The sequence below is a fragment of the Tupaia chinensis genome, unplaced genomic scaffold, assembly GCF_000334495.1.
Source record: "Tupaia chinensis unplaced genomic scaffold, TupChi_1.0 Scaffold140534_1, whole genome shotgun sequence".
NCBI classification, from domain to species: Eukaryota; Metazoa; Chordata; class Mammalia; order Scandentia; family Tupaiidae; genus Tupaia; species Tupaia belangeri.
The window spans coordinates 477,021-498,344 of record NW_006200409.1 but is presented as its reverse complement, the minus strand read 5'-3'; the positions used below and the strand labels follow the sequence as shown (position 1 = coordinate 498,344).

At 42.6% G+C, this 21,324-nt stretch overlaps 1 long non-coding RNA gene across 5 annotated transcripts in view; it reads left to right on the top strand.

Annotated features, from left to right (window-relative positions):
* The window catches only part of LOC102469097 (uncharacterized), a 31,242-nt gene extending 10,671 nt beyond the window's left edge, over window positions 1-20,571 (top strand). Inside the window, exons 1-5 of one of the 5 annotated variants that reach the window (XR_336639.1) lie at window positions 17,455-17,973; window positions 18,179-18,268; window positions 18,974-19,153; window positions 19,583-19,682; window positions 20,312-20,571. This is a non-coding gene — a long non-coding RNA (uncharacterized LOC102469097). Of the gene's footprint in view, window positions 1-17,454; window positions 17,974-18,071; window positions 18,269-18,973; window positions 19,154-19,582; window positions 19,683-19,925; window positions 20,111-20,311 lie in introns of those variants that run through there. The other 4 variants (XR_336641.1, XR_001371469.1, XR_003546897.1 and 1 more) reach the window with 4 other exon arrangements.
* Window positions 20,572-21,324: the final 753 nt, after the last annotated feature.

Here is a 21,324-nt window from a genome sequence, read left to right as displayed (position 1 = left end):
AAGGAAGCTGGCTGCAAATGCATCTGTTTCCACCATGCATCCATTTCGACTGTGGCTGCAATACTGGGAGTTGTTGGCTTTGAGACCAACTCTCTTCTCCCTTAGACAGGGCTTAGATAGACACTACCGACTTTTGCCCCGTGTCTCTCCCTTACCTATTCCCTATAGCTATGTGTCTACCATTCTACCACCATACTCCCCAACATCCTTCCTTTATGGATGTTAAGACACCTAGGCAGGTCACATCAAATCTTGCTGACCTGGTTATCTCTTTACAAGGACCACAGATCCCTTCCTTCATCCATCATTTGAATTAACTGAAGGCTGGGAGTAAGGAAGATATGTTGCTGCCTCCTTTTCAGTTCTGAGATGGAAGCACATTTTCCATAGAAAATGTTAATCTTACTAACAGAATAGTATTATTTCCATTTCATTTAACAAGATAGTTCTTTTCCTTGGATACCTTAAATATATGTCTAGCCAGCATTCCAATCTTTCTCTGATTTGCATATCAGATGCATTTGAACTCTAAGGGCATGTCCTAATTCATATTGTAGAAATCATTTAACTATCAATGCTTCTGAAAATGCCACACGCTTAGGTCACCCTAGGGTGGCACTTTGGACACATAATGTCACACGCTTAGGAGACCCTAGGTTGGAACTCTGGATAGATAATCTGAGAGTTAAGTCATGTGTATCTAGGGGAGAGAAATTATGTTTTTTTTTTATGATGGCCCTGAGGAATTGGGTTCAGTCTAATACATTTTAGGTTACAATTATAGAGCAAAGCTTGCAGTTTGTGACATAAAAGATGATTACAACCAGACTTCTGTTTCCCCCCCAATGTAATAATATATTGACATTATACTGTATTACAAATCAGTTTTTAATCATTTATTCACTCGTTTTACCTACCATGTACTAGGCCTTGGAGATATAGGATAAGGCAGACACAGGCTCTCTCTTGCTTATATTTTCTACACCTGCACTTTTGAAGAATTAGTAGAGACAAAGTAATATGTACTTTTGAAAGTCCATTTGTCGGAAATCAGAAATGACTTGCTGTACATTAATCCAGTTTGGAAAGAAAAGAAAAGTATTTTCTCTCCATTTTTGGAATGACCACACACCCTTACAAAACCCATATATTGAAAATATTCAAGTTCCTACTGCCGACATACATATGTATGTGTGCATGTGTATATGTTTGTGTCTGTGTGTCTGTGTGTGTGTGTCCTTTCAGGCCAAATTCATGGCATAGGTCCACATGTTCTTATCTGAGACACCATGGGGCCAGATGTGTTCTAGAATTCAGAAGTTTTGAAGCTTTAGGAAGGTAATATGAGGCATATACTAGATATTACATAAGCCCCTAAGCAGGGGTCAGGTCAGCATCCCATAATCAAGCATTGATGCCTGTACCGTAAAATATATGATTATTCATACTAAATGGATAGATAATGACTATAAATAGCCTCACGCCAGTTCAAGTCAGATTTGCTGCCAAATGAGTTCAAGTAAGGTCACATTTACTGCCAAATGTGTTATGGAAAATTCTATCTTCAGAGCTTTCTGGAGTTAGGGATTTGGAATAAGAAACGGAGGACCTGTATTATGGAATGTTCCTTTATAGAATGTCATCTACTGTTTGGGGAAGGTAATGAAATATATTTAAACCTACCAAATATGTTACATCAGTTAATTTACAAGTGATATTATTCAATTACTTAAAGTGAAGAGTAAACTGTTATTTAAACAGAGATTTTGAAATAACTTAGGCTACCTCCTATTAACAGACATGAATAATCAAAGGCATGATAGTGATTGGTGGGCAAGTTTTTCTGAAAACAGTCAGTAGGCGTGAATATATTTTATAGCAATCTTCTGTTTGTCAGAGACAAACTAAGAAAATGTCCTTGATTTATTCTGAGCTGATTTCATAGACTCTCAGGACTGGAAGAGACCTTTAAAAGTCACTAGCCAACCACCTCGTACAGCAAAGAATCTTATTCTCGGCTCACCAACATCTTTAAGATTACAAAAGAAAAGAGAAGAAAAAGAAAGGTTATGATTTTCACTCCAGAAAGACGCATATACATCTGCATAAGGGGTCCATTAAGAATGCCTGCCTTAGATGTTGGCCATATTTGAAAGGAAAGCTAAGGATTTTACATTTTGCAGCCATCAGGACTGTGGAGAACTTTATTTTAAGCTGCCTCATAAATGGACTGTGGTCATATGCCTCCATGGCTTCAGTGACATTTATCTCAACTTAGGATTTCTCTATGCAATATTTATAAGATAAATATTTTTGAACTCTTTGTGACCCTTTGTCTTTATCTCAAAGGTTAGAAAAAAAGTAATGCTGTTTTTAAGCTTTTCTTTTTGCATATTTACATCTCATGTCATACCTAACTCAGAAGACGGAAAAAAGAAATTCTCCAAGGAAAAGGCGTAAGATTGCCAACGAGTAAATGTATCAAGCATCAATTTTCAATTTGACATTAACTGGGAAAGGAAATGATAAAGTAAATTTCCTAAGTGTGGAGCTATCATTGGAAAAAAGATTTATATTAGTCTCTGGCATCAAATTGTGATTTAGATTTGTATTAGGCATACGATTTCTTGTCTTTGACATTTTTAGGAGTCTGATAAGAGATTTCTGGGTGTGTTGCAGTGCACACTTCCTTCTGCACTCTTATCTGAGCTGTTTAAGAAAAGCGTCTTTTCCGGGCCAGCCCCATAGCACAATGGTAAGTGTTATGCATAGGGAACCAGATCCCACATGGCTGATCACACTTTGAATCCCAGCCCTGGACTGAAAAACAGACCAGGTCCTGTGTGTGCTGGCCCAGAGTCCTGATGGGATGGAGAAATGAAGGAAAAGGGATTGTGGCATGATCACATCCCATGGGGGAGTACTCCCCTCTCTCTCTCTCTGGTAAGTGCACACACACTCTGGGAAAATAAGTTAAAAAAAAAATTAAGAGCACCCTTTTTAAGTATTGGAAAGAGGCTCACCAACAGCAGCTCCGTGATATATCCACGGAAGGAGTGCGTGAAGGCCATGATCACATTGAAAAGGGACTTCTGTTTGCACAAGAAATAAGCGAGCAGTGTCTCCCTCCAAGGATGGACAGGAAAACTTCCCTGTAGTCCCTTTCTATTTAGTCTGGCAAAATGGGACAAAAGCTATTCAAGGTGCAAGTTGGAGCCCATCTGACATCTCATCCTGTTACCTGGCTTCATCCAACAGCTCACTGCCACGTACATTACAAGGACTGTGCAAAGAAAGGGCCAGGCAAACCGACGAAAAGCCCAGATGACTGACTCCTCACCCATAATGCAATATTTGTTATCAGATTCTGCAACGGGGCTCAGCCCAGGCCTTCACCCAGAGCCTGAGGAGAGCTCTGGGAAGAACTCCTCCTTCGGGCAAGTGGCCACAGGATGGGGAGGATTTCCCCTCACATTGTTACCCTTGAGAACCACTTCTTCTCTCCTCCCAGTAGGAGCAGCACTCTCAGTCATAATTAATGCATTTGTCTTGTTCCCTTGCTGTTATTCAGTGTCACAAGCATACCGTGACTATTACAGAACACAAAATACACCATGACCTTGAAAACACTCCACCAAGTCAAAGAAGCCAGATGCTAAAGGGCACGCAGTGCAGGAGCCCACGTATATGAAGTATTCAGAACGGGCAAGTTCGTAGAGACGGAATGTGGACGAGTGTGGCCAAGGGCTAGGAGGAGGGAAATGGAGACTACATCATGGCCATAGGGATTCCTTCTGGAGTGACAACACTGTGGAACTAGACAGTGATGATGGCTGTGCAAACTTTGGAAGGTGCTAAATGCCGCTGGATCATGAGCTTTAGATTGATATAATTGGTGAATTTTACGTGTCACTTACCACAATAAAAAAATTAATCTAATAAGGTTCTTTTCTATTAGGCTTGTAATTCATTGAGATGAACAAAATTATATAAAACAAAACAATGGGGAAAATATATATTAAGTACATATGCTTTTCATATATATTTTTAATTATATATATTTGTTATATATATTTAAATATATATTTATTTTTATACATATAAGAAAAGCATATTTCATATATATCAAATATATCTCTTTTATAGATAGTAAATATATATAAATGTATATCATACATATTTTTATATATAGCTTTTAATTGCCAGAGGGCATGTATGCTCCCCACAAAGAGACATGGTCACACTGCAATACGTTCTCCTTCATTTCTTCCTTCCATCAGGATTTTGGGCACACACACATATGTCCAGTGTGTTTCTCAATCTGCTGGGTCTAGGACTCGAACCACACGGTCAGCCATGTGGGATTCAGTTGCCTTAACCACCAGGCAACAAGCTGGCCTGGGAAAATAGTTTAGTAAAAGAAAAAGGAGAGCAAAGAAAAATTACTGTGGCTTAAAATATGGTTAAATTCAGTTTATCAGAATTTAAAGCAAGTAAGGAAGATTCTTAGTCTTCGTGAGCCAACGTGATTCCCTCCTTCTACGGATCTGGTCTTTGAGAGCAGACATCTACAGCTGAATCTGGTTCTGACAGATTATTGGCTGTGTGACCTGGGTACAGTTACTTAGTATAGTTGCCACATCATCAGGATGGGACTGAAAACTAGGGCCAAATTCCTCAAAATGTCACCAGGCCACTGTTGATACAACAGAGCCAAGTTGATAAGAAGACTGTACTCTCAAAACAGTCTCAGCAGTGTCTCAAAAGAAGGAGTTGTTATGAAAATTTATAGAGTTTAGGATCTGGGACTAAGGGTCTTTCAAGGTGGAACTTACTGAGGTTAGACAGATTTTGGGACCAGCAATAAGAGTAATGGCTATGTCGCTGAACTCCTATGTAGTCGACTGTGGTTCGAGTCCCAGACCCAGTGGCTTAAAACTCACGCTGGGCACATGTGCGTGTGTGCCCAAGATTCCGAGAGGAGAATGGAGGAGAAAGGATTGCGGCGTGGCCATCCCCCTTGGGGGGAGGGGAAGTGATTTCTCGCTTTCTCTCTCTCTTTCTCTGTCTTTCTGGCAACTATACATGCCCTGTAGCAAAAAAAAAACTCTCTCAAAAAAAAGAGACTAGACAGATTTTGTAATGTCATAGTGTAGAGTGGGTGGACATTGCAGTACAAGGCTCTTGAAGCAAGATTTGACAAGTTAACTGTCATTTGAATAGCAAGCTATTTGCTAATTAATCTGCAGGAATTTCCTGAAGCAAACTGTGCAGTTTGTTATTGGTTTATGATCTTATTGCTCCTGAGATAAGGGTTCTTGGTAGCTAGCCAGGTGGCATGTGGTTGGGGTGGATGGATCCCACATAGTCACCTGTGCAGTTCAAGTCTCAAACCCTGTGGCTTGAAAATCCTGCCAGTGTGTATGTGTGTGTATGTGTGTGTGCACGCGCGTGTGTGCCTGCCCAAAATCCAAAGAGAAGAATGAAGGAGAATAGAGAAGGGATTGAGGTGTACTCACCCCTCTCGGGGGAGGAGGGGTAGTGATTTCTCACTTTCTCTCTGTCACTCTCTCTCTCTCTAGCAAGAACAGCCGCCCTATAGCAATTTCTTTAAAGTTGGGGGAAAGGTTCTAGGACTAATGACTAAATTATGTTAACACAGGTGGTCTCAGTTCCAGTCCCAAATTCTGTCAGGTTTGATATGGGAGTCCAGGTGTCCAGAGACTCTATGAACAGATGTGAAGCAAGTGTCCCAGTCACTCAATAAATCTTTCATTTTCTCCCAAAGGCTCATCACCATTCTAACTTGCTCCAAGACAGTCAATCTCAGCCAAAACCAAACCCAAGTCTTCTGTTTTACCAACTAGGTCCCTCCCCACCCCACCCGTGGCTTGGGCTCTTCTTTTTCTGACACAGGCAAATTAATTCAGCGCCAACCAAAAGTCCCAAGTCGCTCCATCTCTGAACAAAGCAGCAGAAGCACGGAGGGGTTATGATGCTGACACATGAAGGCCCTAAACTCCCTGTCACTTGACCTGTGACCCTAGGCCAAATATTTACCTCTTCACGCCTTACTTCCTCATCTGTAAAAAATGGATGATTGTGCTTAGCATGCAATATACATTTGGCTAGTTTTATTTTAGCTTAGTTTTTAGAGAGATTTTTGCTATAGGGCGTGTGAACTCGCTGAAGAGACAGAGACAAAAGGTGAGATGAGGGCGATGGTCATACTGCAATCCCTTCTCCTCCATTCTCCTCTCAGGATTTGGGGCACACATGCACACGCACTTGGCATGAGTTTTAAGCCACCAGGTCTGGGACGTGAACTGTGGTCTGACTACGTGAGAGTCCAGCAACGTGACCATTACACCATCTGCTGGTCCCATATTCAACTAGGTTTAAAAATTAAGTAAATAGATTTGTTCTTCCAAATGATAATTAATTTTTTTTCCTAAGGCTGGACAAAAACAAAGGGTTTTTGTTTTGTTTTTGTTTTCATTTATCCTTTATCTTCTGGGAGGACCTCGAGTGTGGCTTTGGGACAGTAAGAAATCAGTCTTTTCTCTAGAATCCTAAGCCTGACCAGTTCAAAGCACACAGAGTCTCATAGGACCAGCTGGTCTCAAAGGCCCCCATGGACAGAATTTCAGAATGAAGTTTTCCTGTTGATTTAAACAGAGAGCCCAAAGTTTAGTCTGAGATCTGAACATGACCAAACCTAAATTCTCATTCTTAGCTACATGCGTCTTCTTCCCTATGACTTATGACACCATTATGGACAACACTGTTGAAATTTCTAGCTCTAGCCATTCTTCTTCAATTTGGGTAAGTGAGACAGGTTGAGTCTCACTTAGCCAAAATACTTGGGGTCAAAAGTGCTTGGGATTTTGTATTTTTTGTATGTTAGAATAGTAAGTTATTGTGTCTTGAAGATGAGATCCAAGTTTAAACACTAAATTTATTTATGTTTTATATATACTTTATACACACAGCCTGAAGGTATTTTTATACAAGATGTTTACATTGCAGCATTTTGATGGAGACCCATCACATGAGGTCAAGGGTGGAATTTTCTACTAGTGACATCATGTTGTTGTTTAAGAAGTTTCAAATTTTGGAGCATTTTAGATTTCAGATTTTCTGATTAGAGATATTCAAACTATTTTTATTGCAATATTTATATAAACTAGCAGTTTTCTCACCTGCATAATTACCCACTTCCACACAGCAGGTTAAATCCATGACATGAGAGTATTGTGAATAATTCCTATTTTGAATACTTCAAATGGAGGCATCAGAAAAGGTCCCAGAGCTAGGGATTAGAAACCTGCATGGGTTCTAACGTTCTCTCCCCTCTGTAAGTTTGGATGAGTTACTTTATGTCTAGTAACCTCAGTGCTGAGTGTGTGAAGGCTTCTGGTTGAACCAAGTAACTGCTAAAGTCTTTACTTAGCTCTGACTATGCTCGTTTCTTCCTAAGTTTATTTATTTACTTTTTTAAATAGCGAGAAAGAGAGAGATAAAGAAGAGGGCATCCTCTCCAGGGTCTTCACACTATAATCCACCCCTAGCCTCAGCCAGCCCACATCGGTGGCATTCATGTCCATCTAACACGAGGGAGGCCTCAGGACACAGACTAAGGACCTTCCCATGTGCGTCCGGCATTGGAAAGCATTGCACTACTGCTGGGTACCTACTCTACTTGTAACCATTGATGCGCTCTAGAAAGTTTGAGCTCTTCTTGAAGGTAAATCCAATCACTTTATAAGGAGTTTTTAAAAGAAGCCAAAGGTAACTGATTAATTTCTATTTTTCCATCAAGAAGCATGTATTGAGCTCCCACCAGAAACCAGGTTAGGTAAAGGAAACACAGAGTACTAATCTTGGGTCCCCAGGGACAAAAGGCCTGGAGGATGAAGTGGCTAATCTAAGTCTCTAATTCAATTAGGCAGGGTATACCGTGAGTCCCCCAAAGAGGGAGCAGGGGCAGTCAGCGGAAGCATCACCTTCAAGGTATCTATGAGCTGAACTTGGATGGTGAGTCATTTTTAACCAGATGAAAAGGAAGTGCATCCACAGAGGAGAAAGGCATGGAGGCAAGGAAGAGTAGGATGTGTTCCAGAGATACAAGAAAATGTGCAGGGCTGGAGCATCCGGCCTTCAGGCCAGTGCAGTGGGAAAGGATTTCTGATAGACAGGCAAGGGGCAGATGGAGGAAAAGTACATACATCCTAACAAGACTTTTGGACTTTATTCTCTAGGGATGAGAGTCACTAAAGACTTTAAGTAAAAAAATGAACTGAATCATATTTGAATTTTGTCACAAGCAATCCGCAGTAACTGGGAAGATAGATTGGGAGCAAAAGAACTAGAAAAGGGGAAATTATTTAAGTGACTACAGATGACAACAGAAAGTCATAAATGTGAAAAGGGAGGCAAACCTAGAAGCAGATTTTTCTGGGGGGGGTGGGGAGGAAGTTCACAGTAAGCCAAGAGAGATGCATGGTTTGAGGTGCTTGAGTCTGGTGTGGAGACGCAGGGAGAGAGACCTACCAAGCAGTCTGGTGTGGACACACAGGGAGAGAGACCTACCCAACAACTGGAGGATAAATACATGACTCAGGATAAGGTTAGAGACTGAGAAGAGGGACTTATTGGCCTAGTTCTAAGAACAGGTTGAGAATGAGAACATTCTAATACCACTAACAAAAAACCCACAAAATAAGTAAGAAAATGACCATGAGGAGGAGACAACCAATGGGGAGAGGATCACTCATTCCTGCAGGTTTTTCTTGGGATGGCTTTCAAAGTGACAATATTTCTTATATCTTCAAGTATAACTATTTCTTCTGTGTTTTTTAAATCAGTAATTTCATATTATTATTATTATTCTATTTTGCTATAGGGCATGTGCACTCACCAGAAAGAGACAGACAGAGAAAGAGAAAGTGCAAAAGCAAGGTTCCAGGTCCAGGACTCAAACCATAGTTGGCCATGTGGGAGTCCAGCTCCTTAGCCACCATACCACCTGCTGGCCCAATATCTCTTGATAGTCAATCCAGACATTATATGACAGGCAAGAAAAATGCAGGTTCTGGTATCATTAAATAAGTACATGCATGCATGCACGTGTGTGATGGACATATGTGAGTGTATGTGAGAATGTGTGCATATGTATAATATTCTTTCTCATTCTAGGAAAAGATGGTATGTCAGCTCCAAGCCAGGTGAGCTACCCACAAACAGCTCGGGAAAGATTTTGTTCTCCTTCTTGATAGTGTTCCTTTGTTGTCCTCATATGCCCAATTTATGCAGAACTTTCCCCTACATCATTGAAAGAATGTGTTTGGCACCAAGGACTTGGTATCAGGCAGACAACATATTTCTTACTTTAGAAGTGCAACTGGTAGAATAAAGAGCCTGAGAACCGGAACTACTGCCAGAAATAGCAGCAATTCACCCACTTCCAAGAAGGTCACTCAGTTTCAGAACAGGGTGCAGGCAGATTGAAGCAGATTCTTGGCACTGCCCACCGCCGTGTCTGCCTGTTGCATAACTTACAGCTCTTAGTTCCCTTGATTGAGAGGTCTGGTGTTGACCTAGCATTTTCTGTTCCTCTCTGTTATATTTTTTTCCAGTCATGTCAAAATAATCACTATCATCAGGTGACCTTCCCTAATAAGCCCATCTCCCTTCTGTTTTTAACAGCTACCTGTTGAGAGTCCTAATTTTTAAGGAACACTTATAACCTAAGAGCTGTCAGGTTTTAGATGTTTGTTAAAAATAGGAGTCCCAGACATGTTGTCATTAGACAACAGAAAGTCATAAACAATAGGAAAAGGGAGCAACAGCAGGAGATGTTAATTACACCTGAATTCATTACTAAACCCCAACCTAGGAGGGGCCTTAGGCAGTGGGAAATCGTAAGGAGATGGAAGGTTATTGCCTTGAGCAGAAGTCGTTCTACTGACCTTCAGGAAGTCACAGCCCTGTGGACACTCTGTTCATGTTAATAAATTAGAATATGCTCTTTGGGGAGGGGAGGAGACCTGTCTCTTAGGAGAAATTGGAAAGATAAGATAGCATCTCAAGAAGGGAGCACAACTCAGGAGAGTGCTTTGAAACAATAGCTAGTGTTCCTCATTTTACTTAGCACCGCACTAGCTGCTCTGATGCATTGTACCACTTGGTCTGAGGGAACCCTGGAAGGTAAGTACTATGTTAGCGCATTTTACTGATGAGGAAACTGAGGCTTACTGAGGGCTAAGAGCTTGTCCGAGAGTAAGTACAGAGCTCGAGCCTATAGAACCTAGCCACTCCTCTGGCACTCACACTCTTAACCATTCTCAAGTGAGGTTCCAGACTGCCTCCTGCCTAGGACACCAAAATGACCTTGGACGGAAACTGAAGTTAGAGCACCGGCTCGCCACCCCACTGCTGGGCTCTCTCATTCACACCACTCTTGGTCAGGCGTGGTGGCAGCTTGGGTTTGAGTCAAGGGAGAAACTGCAAATCCCTTGTGAGTTGGGGAGTGAGATCTGTGATTTGCTTCCAACTTGACATTCTGTGGTGAAGACGTACCTAGGTGTGAGAGTCAAGCATACATCCGCATATATCAATTAAATATTGCATCTTTAGCATTAATTGCTTCTTTTATTTTCACCCCATTTCCTTTTTAGAGTCTGACTTTTTTTCTTTTTTCAAGCATAATGGAATCTCGTTCCTCTAGCAAATGCTAGCGGGCATGGACTCCCACTGGGAGAAAGAGAGAGAAAATGAGAAAGCACTCTTCACGGGGGATGGTCACTGCAATCTCTTCACCTCCATTTCTGCTTTCAGGATTTGGGGAACACACACACATGCACTCTGCATTTCTTTCAAGCCACTAGGTCTGAGACTCAAACTACACAGCCACGTGGGGTCCAGCTGCCCTAACTACCATACCACCAGCTCACCTTTTTTTTTTTTTTTTTTAATGATTTCTTATTTACTTTTTGTAGTTGTGCATCTTCGTGGTATACAATATGGTTTGTTTGTTTGTTTGTGTGTTTGTTTTTTGCTACAGGGCGCATGTGCTCGCCAGAAAGAGAGAGAAAGATAGACAGAAAGCGAGAAATCACCCCCCATGGGGGATGGCCATGCCACAATCTCTTCTCCTCCATTCTCCTCTCAGGATCTTGGGCATGCACGCACATGCACCCGGCGTGAATTTAAGCCACCAGGTTCAGGACTTGAACCACAGTCGACTACATGGGACTTCAGCGACATAGCCATTACACTAACTGCTGGTCCCTACAATATGGTTTTTAAAAGCATGCCTGCAATGTGTGATAATCGAATCAAGGATATTATAATATTTGTCATTTTCAACAAAGAACATTACAGTACATTGTATGACTTTAATTTTCACTCTAGTAGCTTTTCTTTATTTTTCTGAGATATATGTGTGTATATGTGTGTGTGTGTATATATATATATGTACACATATATATGTATATACATATATATATATGTGTGTGTGTGTGTGTGTGGGTGTGTGTATCTATATAGGAGATTGGCAATGTCCTTTTATTTTACTCAATTATGGTATACTATTCCCTATTTGCCTGTGTACATGCATTCGTGTGTCTGTTAAATGCTTTTTTCCTGAGTCCCTCCCACCTAACTCCCACCCCAGAATATGTGCTTTTCTCTTTGAGTTATGCACTACTTGTTTCCTTCTTCTCCCCTCCCCTCCCTAGTATTTTCCCACTATTTCCTCTGATTTAGGGAAATTCAGATTTTCGCATTTCACAGAATCCTAGGACATGGTAGCTGATTACGTTCAACCAAGCAGAAAACCTTTAAATAGCAGCCCCTGGTAGTTGGATTCCACATCAACAACGCCTGAAGGTGGGAGGGATAGAGTTCTGCTAATTGGCAATCACTCAGAAATGAATATAAAGCATCTCTGAAATGCTAATTGCTAAATGTTTATTGAAGCCTATCTATATGCCTGTGCTGAATACTAAAGTGCTAGAAACTTACAGTGTGATTGCATTCAAAATAATATAGGAAAATAGGATATTCTATGTAATCAAGTGTTCAAATGGGAAAGAATGTGGTTCCATTGGTGACAATGTGTTGTATAATCACGTGTCAGATATACACCCACAATATATGTGAGCTACTATTTTCTTGGTTAAAATTCGGACAAAAATCCATCATTTCCTATAGGCAGCGGTGGCATCACACTAAAGACATTGACCAGGATTTTCTTCTGGGCATTTAGGTTTTCCTTTTATTTTAACGTCTCCAACATATTTAGTAAAACATGCAGTCATGTAGTCAACCATGATTTGAGTCCTGGTCCCGACAGCATAAAACTCACTCTGCATACGTGTGCGTGTGTCTCCAACATATTTAGTAAAACATGTAGTCATGTAGTACTTCTGGTTGCACAGAAAATGACTCCCGTTACCTAGCTGCTCTTCAGATGTTAGTTCAAACATGCGTTCTCTAGGATGATACTGTTCTTAGGCTCTGACTTTTGAAATCTAAACAATGGTAGCCTCCTTCTCTTTCTTTCCCCAAAATGTATCTGCTGGGAGCCTTGATGTGACAGCGAGAATCTCAAACTTCACAGCCAGCACAAGACTTTGAAGCAGGGAGGACAAGTGCAGCCGGGCGAGGACTGTGCAGAGCCTTCAGCATTCCTTTTCCAGTCTGTAGTGCCACAGAGAAGTTTTTCCATGGAGCAGTCCAACCAACCCCTGTTGCAGCAAGACCTGTTTTTTTTTTTTTTTTTTAAACAAGTCAGTAAACTAACTGGAACTTCTGTCAAGTCTTGTGACTCAGTATAAATGGATGCAAATTTAACTTGACATGTTAATTTCTTTCTAGAAAACAATTTATATTCATAGAATCGTGGAATCCCAGAGTTGGAAGGGCCTTAACAGTCACCCAGTCCAAACACCCATCTCTTGCTTGAATTGTTCATGTCTAAACAAGTCCTGAATTTTTTTTTTTTTTTTTTTTTTGAGAGGTTTTTGCTATAGGGCACGTGCACTCGCCAGACAGACAGAGAAAGACAGAGAGATAGAAAGCGAGAAATCACCCCCCAGGGGGGATGGCCACGCCGCAATCCCTTTTCCTCCATTCTCCTCTCAGGATCCTGGGCACGCACGCACACGCGCCCAGCATGAGTTTAAGCCACCAGGTCTGGGACTCGAACCACGGTTGACTACATGGGAGTCCAGCGACATAGCCATTATGCTAACTGCTGGTCCCTAAACAAGTCCTGTTTTTTAAAACAGCTGCACAGAGGTCCAACTTAGATATGTTGCATGTCTTCTGTCCAGTTTAGTATGAACATCCTCATCACTAGCGATTGTTCTTGCTAGGTAGTGTGGAGAAGCTCTGAGTGATAGGTTGATAGTTTGTGAGCCATAGAGACTTGAGACTTGAGAGAGAGAGAGCGAGAGAGAGAGAAAGGAGAAAGAAAGAGGAAAAGAAAGAAAGAAAGAAAGAAAGAAAGAAAGAAAGAAAGAAAGAAAGAAAGAAAGAAAGAAAGAAAGAAGGAAAGAAAAAGAAGAAAGAGAGAAAGAGGAAAAGAAAGAAAGAGAAAGAAAGAAAGAAAAGACTATAGTCTTTTCTAAAAAAAGAAAGAAAGACTATTTATAAAGAAAGATATAGCGGGACCATGGCATAATGGTTATATCACAGGACTTCCACGTAGTCAACCATGGTTTGAGTCCTGGTCCCGACAGCATAAAACTCACTCTGCATACGTGTGTGTGTGTGCCCAAAATCTCAAGAGGAGAATGGAAGAGAAGGAATTGCAGCCTAGCCATACCCTCAGGGGTGATTTCTCCCTTTCTCTCTTTCTTTCTCTGTGTCTTTCTCTCCAGTGAGTGCATACGTCCTATAGCAAAAAAAAAAAAAAAAAGGAAAGCTGTAGCTCAGTCACTTTGACACAGCAGTAATAAGTGTTCTGCAAGGCTGGAAGCCAATGGGGATCACAGGTTCAGATCCTCAAGTCAGCCTTAAAACATACCATCACCCAGGATCCTGAGGAGCTAGAGGGCTAGGGACAGGGAATTGTGGTGTAAAGAAACCCTGTCCGTGGTCTCTCACTCTCTCTCTCTTTCTCTTATGCATGCATATGCACTCTCTACCAAAAAAAAAAAAAAAAGATGCCAGTTTTATTTTCATCTTAGAATAAGAAAACTGAAGCCCAGATAGGCTAAGTAAACAGAGCTTGAATGTTGGCTTCTCCGTAGATGTTTTGTCCGCCATACTGTACTACCAGAATATTGTAACAACCCATGAAAGAATGGGGGGGGGGGATGGAACAATTCCTTTAGAAACAGATTAAAATGGATTGCTTTGTGGAGAACTAGAAACTCATTTTTTCTGGTTGCGGGGGAGGGTATTGCCAAATAGCTATAGATATTCTTCTGAATATTTTACTTTTCTCTGTAGAAAAATCTACACTTCTGGAAATTCCAGCATGGTTTTAGTTTTATTTTCAATATCCCTTAAATATATACATACTTGAAAAAAATCCCTCGCCAATGAAACAGGATGAGTAGTTTCAAGTAAAGGGGCTGGAATAACTGATGATGTGAACAGAATAATAATAATCGATTTGACTTTAAAAATTACTCAACTGGGGGCCGGCAGGTGACGTGGTGGTTAAAGGTGCTGGACTCTCACATGGCCGACTGTGGTTTGAGTTCCAGACCTGGTGGTTTGCTTTCTCCCTTTCCCTCCCCCCCCACCCCATTCCATCCCTCTCTGGTCAAATTTCAATAAATAAATAAAGATAAATAAGAATTCTCTATAAAAAAAATCATCAACTGTCAGCAACACAACAGAATATAAAGACTCAAAAACCAGGAGCTGTAGCTGAGGCTGAGGGAAATTTGCCCTGGTAGACAAAGGCTCAGTGAAACAGGGAAAGCTAAATCCATTAGACTGCTGTGAGTGGGATACCAGAAAGGGATTGGATCTCAGACCTTGAGAGGCGGTTCCACCTGCCCAGTGACTGACAGAATTAATAGCAACTTTGCTTATGCTGTGGACAGGGGCAGAGAAGCAGAATCTGACATCCAGATGAAGACCTGATTAGCAAGTGACACCAAATCAAGGTGAATCGACTAGATACAATAAAACCTTACTAGTAATTAACCTCCCTGTGACTAGCCTATATTCCCAAATCTCACACCTAAGTCAGTATTTTTTTAACCATGAACCATTATGTTGATTTTACAGAAAACACATGGAAGAGGGATCCCAGAGAGTTGGAAGAAATATAAGATACAACAATGGAAGGGAGATCAGGTCTCTATCTTGTGGCAATCCAAAGTTACCAACAGCAGCACCATGAGGTGTCTAAGGATGTCTGATTAATTTTCATTCCAGATTTAGACAGACGATCTCACATGTGGGCCAGATTTTATTATTTTTATTATTTTAGTTTTGCTATAGGGTTTGTGCACTCACTAGAGAGAGAAAGGTAGAAAGTGAGAAAGCATCCCTCAAAGGGGATGGCCATGCCACAATCCCTTCCCCTCTGTTCTCCTGTCAGGATTTTCAGTACACATGCACAAGCACCCACCATGATTCTCAAGCCACCAGGTCCAGTCCTTAAACTCTGCAGCTGGCCACATGGAATCCAGCTGCCTTAACCTCCATGTCTCTTCTGGCTCACAGGGGAGCGCTTTTTTCTTTTATTACAGAGATTTTTGCTATTGGGCGTGTGCACTTTCCAGAGAGACAGGGAGAGAGCAAGAAATCATCCCCCTGGGGGAAATGACCACATCGCAATCCCTTCTTCTTGATTCTCTTCTTGGAATTTTGGGCATGCACTCGCACATGCCCAATGTGATTTTTAAGCCACCAGGTCTGGGACTTGAACCGCGGTCGATTATGTGGAAGTCCAGTGATGTAACCATTACACTATCTGCTGGTCCCCAAGATACATCTTTTAAACATTGAAATGAGTACTCATCAGCCTGGATACTTTTGCTTTAAATTCATGGAGAAATTTTGTTCAAATAAAAGTGCTTTGATGCTGAAAAGCGTACTCCTCCAACTCCAGAAAAAATGATTTCACCTCTCATCAACAAAAAGTAGAAAAAAGTAAAGATCTGTTTTTCCTTTTTTTTTTTTAGTGGAATCTCCCCTTATGTTAGAGCTTGCTTCAACTTATCCTTATTTCCTATCACAGTTTGTAATTTTCCTGCATTAAAACATATTTTTTCTCCTTAATTCATGTAGAGTGGTCTGGAGGGAGGACTTATTAACCTTATTTTTCTTGTGGCTTTCTCATGATTTTGTTGCAAGGCAATATATTTTTTTAAGTTGGACATTAGACTATGTTTAGTAATTATCCTTTTAATCATTACACATTATATTCATATATAGAAAAAAAAACATCATACCACCACGAGATAAGGAAAAATGTTAAAAAATAAAAAATCCATGGGACCAGCAGTTAACGTAATGGCTATGTTGTAGAACTCCCATGTAGTCGACCGCGGTTCGAGTCCCAGACCTGGTGACTTAAACTCACACCAAGCCCATGTGCGTGCATGCCCAAGATCCCGAGAGGAGAATGGAGGAGAAGGGTTGCAGTGTGGCCATACCCACGAGGGGTGATTTCTCGCTTTCCATCTCTCTGTCTCTCTTTGTCTTTCTGGCGAGCACACACGCCCTATAGCAAAAACCTCTCCAAAAATAAAAATAAAAAAATAAAAAATCCAGTGAGACACTCCAGTTCCCAATTCTTGCATCACACATCACCTCCAAGGTCCCAAACTCCAGCTTCCATCTTCACGCTTTGACCAATCTTTGCCAATGGAAAATAAAACTACGTGTTATCCCAAGAATAGGGACGAATGTAACTGCTCCCTTTCTACTCTTTGCTGTTTACCATGGTCACTTTTAAACCTACAAACAGGAACCAGGTGGGGCCCAGTCAGGAGACCAACAGAGGAGGTCTGCGCGTGTCATAATGGGCATTCAGTCACGGGATGATGCGGGGGTGCTGTGACAGAAATGCTGGAGGAGGTCTGGGCACCTGGCCAGTTACTCATCTGGACTCATTTCGACCAGACGAGGATCTAACAGAGCCACTGAAGACGATGACAGGAAAGCTACCTTGAATTATCCTTCACAAACCCAGCCTCCTCCTCACTTTCTTCTTTCCCACACTCATCTAACCCACTTTCCTACCCTTCCTCCTCAGTACATGAACCCTGGGACCAGCAGTTAGTGTAAAAGCTATGTCGCTGGACTCCCATGTAGTCAATCGTGGTTTGCGTCCTGGACCCGGTGGCTTTAAAAACTCACGCAGGGTGCGTGTGCGTGCGTGCCCAAGATGATCCTGAGAGGAGAAGGGATTGCAGCATGGCCATCCCCTCTGGGGGGGGGGGGCCCCCCCCGGGGGGGGGGGGGGTATTTCTCGCTTTCTGTCTCTCTGTCTCTGTCTGTCTGGCGAGTGCACGCACCCTATAGCAAAAAAACCTCAGTATGTGAGCCCTCTGACCACTCCCCACTACGATGCCTTCTGTCACTCTTCTGCCCTACCTGTCTCCCTCCCCTGACTAATTCCAACTCCTACCGCTACCCTGTCTTGAGGCTCTCCATGCCCAACTCTTCCTCTGTGATCTACAAACCAAGCCCTCTCCACCACCCTGTCCATTACTGTCCCCATTTCCTGGACCACATCATCTTTGCCCCGACTCCTCCTCCCAGCCCTTGCTAGTCCCTGTATTCTTATTCTCACGACAACCCAGCCACCTGTAACCAGAGTCGATGAGCCGCAGGTCGCATCCTGGAGAGATGGTTTCCCTCCTGCTGGGTCAGTTCCGGTGCTGCTCGGACTTGCCGGATCTACTGCTGTCCTGGATTCCCAGCAGCCCGGCCTGCTGGACACACAAAATGTGACAAGATGGCAGTCACCACGCAGCCTGGAGTGTCACCTTGGTTAGTCACAGGCCCCTTCCCATACCACACCTGGGTCATCTCACTACCACCTGCTCTTCGCCTTCATCTCCATCATGTTATTTCCCTTCCGCTGCCAGAGAGATCTTGACGATTTCCTTTCTCGGGTCAGCCTGTTCCCTTCCTCACCTGCCTGGACAGCCATCCTCCCAGAGGCTCTGCATTTGTACCTGCCTTCTCTATGCAGCTCCATCAGTAACCACGGAGCAGGCAGCAAGACCAGTGAGAGGCGGCGGAGGAGAGCAAGGGGCACACACGTCTAATCTGTTCCTCTGGAGTAAGTACTGCTTTTCTCATCTGAGTTAAAACGTGTTTAAAGGGACCAGCAGATGGTGAAATGGTTATGTAGCTGGACTCCCACATGGCTATCTGTGGTTTGAGTCCCAGAAAAGGCGGCTTGAAACACACTGGGCATGTGTGCATGTGTGCCCAAAATCCCAAGAGGAAAATGGAGGAGAAGGGATTGCAGCGTGGCCATCTCCCCAGGGTGATTTCTTGTTCTCTATCTTTATCTCTATCTCTCCAGAGAGCATGCACTCCTAATAGCAAAAATCTCTCTTTAAAAAAAGATGTGATGGGAACCAGCAGTTAGCGTAATGGCTATGTCGCTGGACTCCCATGTAGTTGATTGCAGTTCAAGTCCTGGACCTGGTGGCTTAAACTCACGCTGGGCGCATGTGCGTGCATGCCCAAGATCCCGAGAGGAGCATGGAGAAGGAGGAATTGCAGAGTGACCATCCCCTCTGGGGGGTGATTTCTTGCTTTCTGTGTCTCTTCCTCTCTCTTGTCTGTCTGGCAAGCGCATGTTCCTTATAGCAAAAACCTCTCCAAAAAAAAAAAAGACGTGTTTAAGAAACTGATTTCTGCAACTCACAGACAGAACAGAGGTCCTCCTGTAGATGGAATTTCAGTCAAGACTGTGGTTTTTGGTTTGGGTTTTGGTTTTGGTCCATTTCCCTTCACACTCATTCTTTCACCATAGGATTCCAGAACCATTTCTGTCCTTGAGAAATGCCTGCTGCAGGAAACGAAAGTCCCTCCGTAATATCTCATCAAAATTCTGAGACTGGAACGCTTAGTCAGATGCCTCTTCACCGGAAAGTGGAGGTGGCAGATCCTCCGAGAGAAGAAACGGTCTGCTCCTGAGCACAGATTGCAACAGGTGAACAGGTGTCGTATTTAAAAAGTGCTCTCCTCAAATTGATAGGCAGCTGGATTCAATGCAATCGCCTCCCAAATCCCCACACACTTATATCGGGAACTTCACAAGCTGATTATAGATGAAATGGAAATGCAAAGAGCAAGAATAGTTCCTATGTTTCGTCCTGAATTCTAGTCATTTGTACCAGGAGAGAAAGACCAGACAGCCACTCTATCATGGCCAGAATTAAGTGGGGTTTTTTTGTTGCTGCTGTTGTTCTATTTGTTGCTTTTTTTTCCCTATGTCTTGCTACTTCAATCTCTCATCTAAACAGACAATAATTCTTTGTCACATAGAATTGGTAGTATATGAATTTGGACTATCGATAATTTGTATTATCACATTAGGTTATTAACCTTATCTTTTCTGTTTGCAATCCACACCCTGCAGAAGGTCTGCCCACATCGCGGTAGGACATCTTACTTCTGGTCTACCTGCTCCATGGTTGTCTCGCCAGCACACGAGATCCACTCACTCATCCTGATATTTGGTATGTTATAAAATAGATTTTTCTTTTTTGCTAAGATGCTATGAATTTCCCCTCATGTTAATTTGAAGATAAGGAGGTTTGTGGTTTCTTAGTTTATCTTTTCTGGTAAATTTCTCTTGTAATTGGGTGGCTGCATCAGACCCCAGTGGAGAAGGAACACCGAGACCCTAAGGGAAATCCCCATTCTGAGGACACTGGGTGAGAACCAGAGGCGAAGGCCACCACGTTTCTCACTTTCTTAAGGCATGTTGTCCTGGAATGAATGAAGTCCATCTTCTTAAGGAACACTCCATCCGGCAGGGAAGAAGCACTTTGTTTCTAGCTGTCCGCAAAGACGACACCATGCTTCTTTCATTTTCTTCTTAGCCTCAGGAAGCTGTTGGAGCCTTCCTCACAAAGAGGCATAATAAAGACACTTACCTAGTTCAGCCAGCATGTGATGAAATCTTTTTGTGTTCCGGAATGATGTAGGGGTTAATGTCATGATGTCAGCAGAAGAAATCCCAGGGCTGCGTAGTCAGACATGCAGGTGTCAGCAAACATGTACCCAACACTCCTCTGTGTGTGCCCTACGGTAGTGGTACTGCAGGGACGGATCAGATGTGTTTCTTCTACTCTGATACCAACAGCACCTGGTCCTCCTGTGCGTTCCGGAAGTATCCGCATGCCGGCTGCTTGAAGCCCTGGCGGTCATAGGTCGGCGTCTGGTTGGGCTTGAACTTCATCACTTCTTTCACTGCTGCTGCTCCTCTGGCCAGAGAGTGGGGACAAGGGCCAGTCGGGGCACAGGGGCGCTGGTGGGTGAGGCAGCAGCGAGGGGGAAAGCAAGCAAGACCGTCCATCGGAGGCGGCAGCTGCTCCAAAGCCACAAAGCAGTATTTTCCAAAAAGACCCCATGCTGGTGAATGGTAGTTGATGTAATAAAACATAACAACTTTCTTGGAGTCTCAAGGTCTGTGACGGAAATGCCCTGGTTTGTTTTCAAAAGGTTTTCATAATTCATTGTATAAATATACATATTTACATGATTTCCACAACACGCACTCTGAAGCCACAACCCTTCCAGCATTATTATCTCTTAGTAAGTAGTCCCATGTCAAGGTGGACCTGCAAGCTTGGATTCCAACATGGCACTTTGTCATTCCAAATTTCGTAAGAGCTGGAACTCAGAAGACAGATTTCCCCATCTTGCTTCAAGAAAACATCTTAAGCACGTCATTCACTTTAGAGGGAAGAAGCCTCCCGAGTATTCGTACACTTGACCTCTGTGGAATGACACCAGAGAAACCAAAGTGAGATGAAGGTTTGTAGGCACAGAACTTTAAATTTGTCCTTCTAGGTAACATTTGCAATTACTTTAATGACACGTTTTTCATTTCACCTTCTAACTTCTGACCAAGGCCGTGGGTGGTATCTAAGTGGACTTCAACAAAGACGATGCACATTGGAAATGTGGAGGGTTATTTCCAGTACCGCTGTGGTTTCCAGTGGGCTTGACCTATTCTCCCTGGAAGCCGAAGAACTTGTAGAAAGGGAAAGGGCTGCCCACTGTTTGAGTGTTGCTTGACTTCGGCTTGTGAGGGTGGAGAGAGGAGGACTTGAAGGAGATCTCTTTGCATATTTTCAGATGCCCAACAATGAC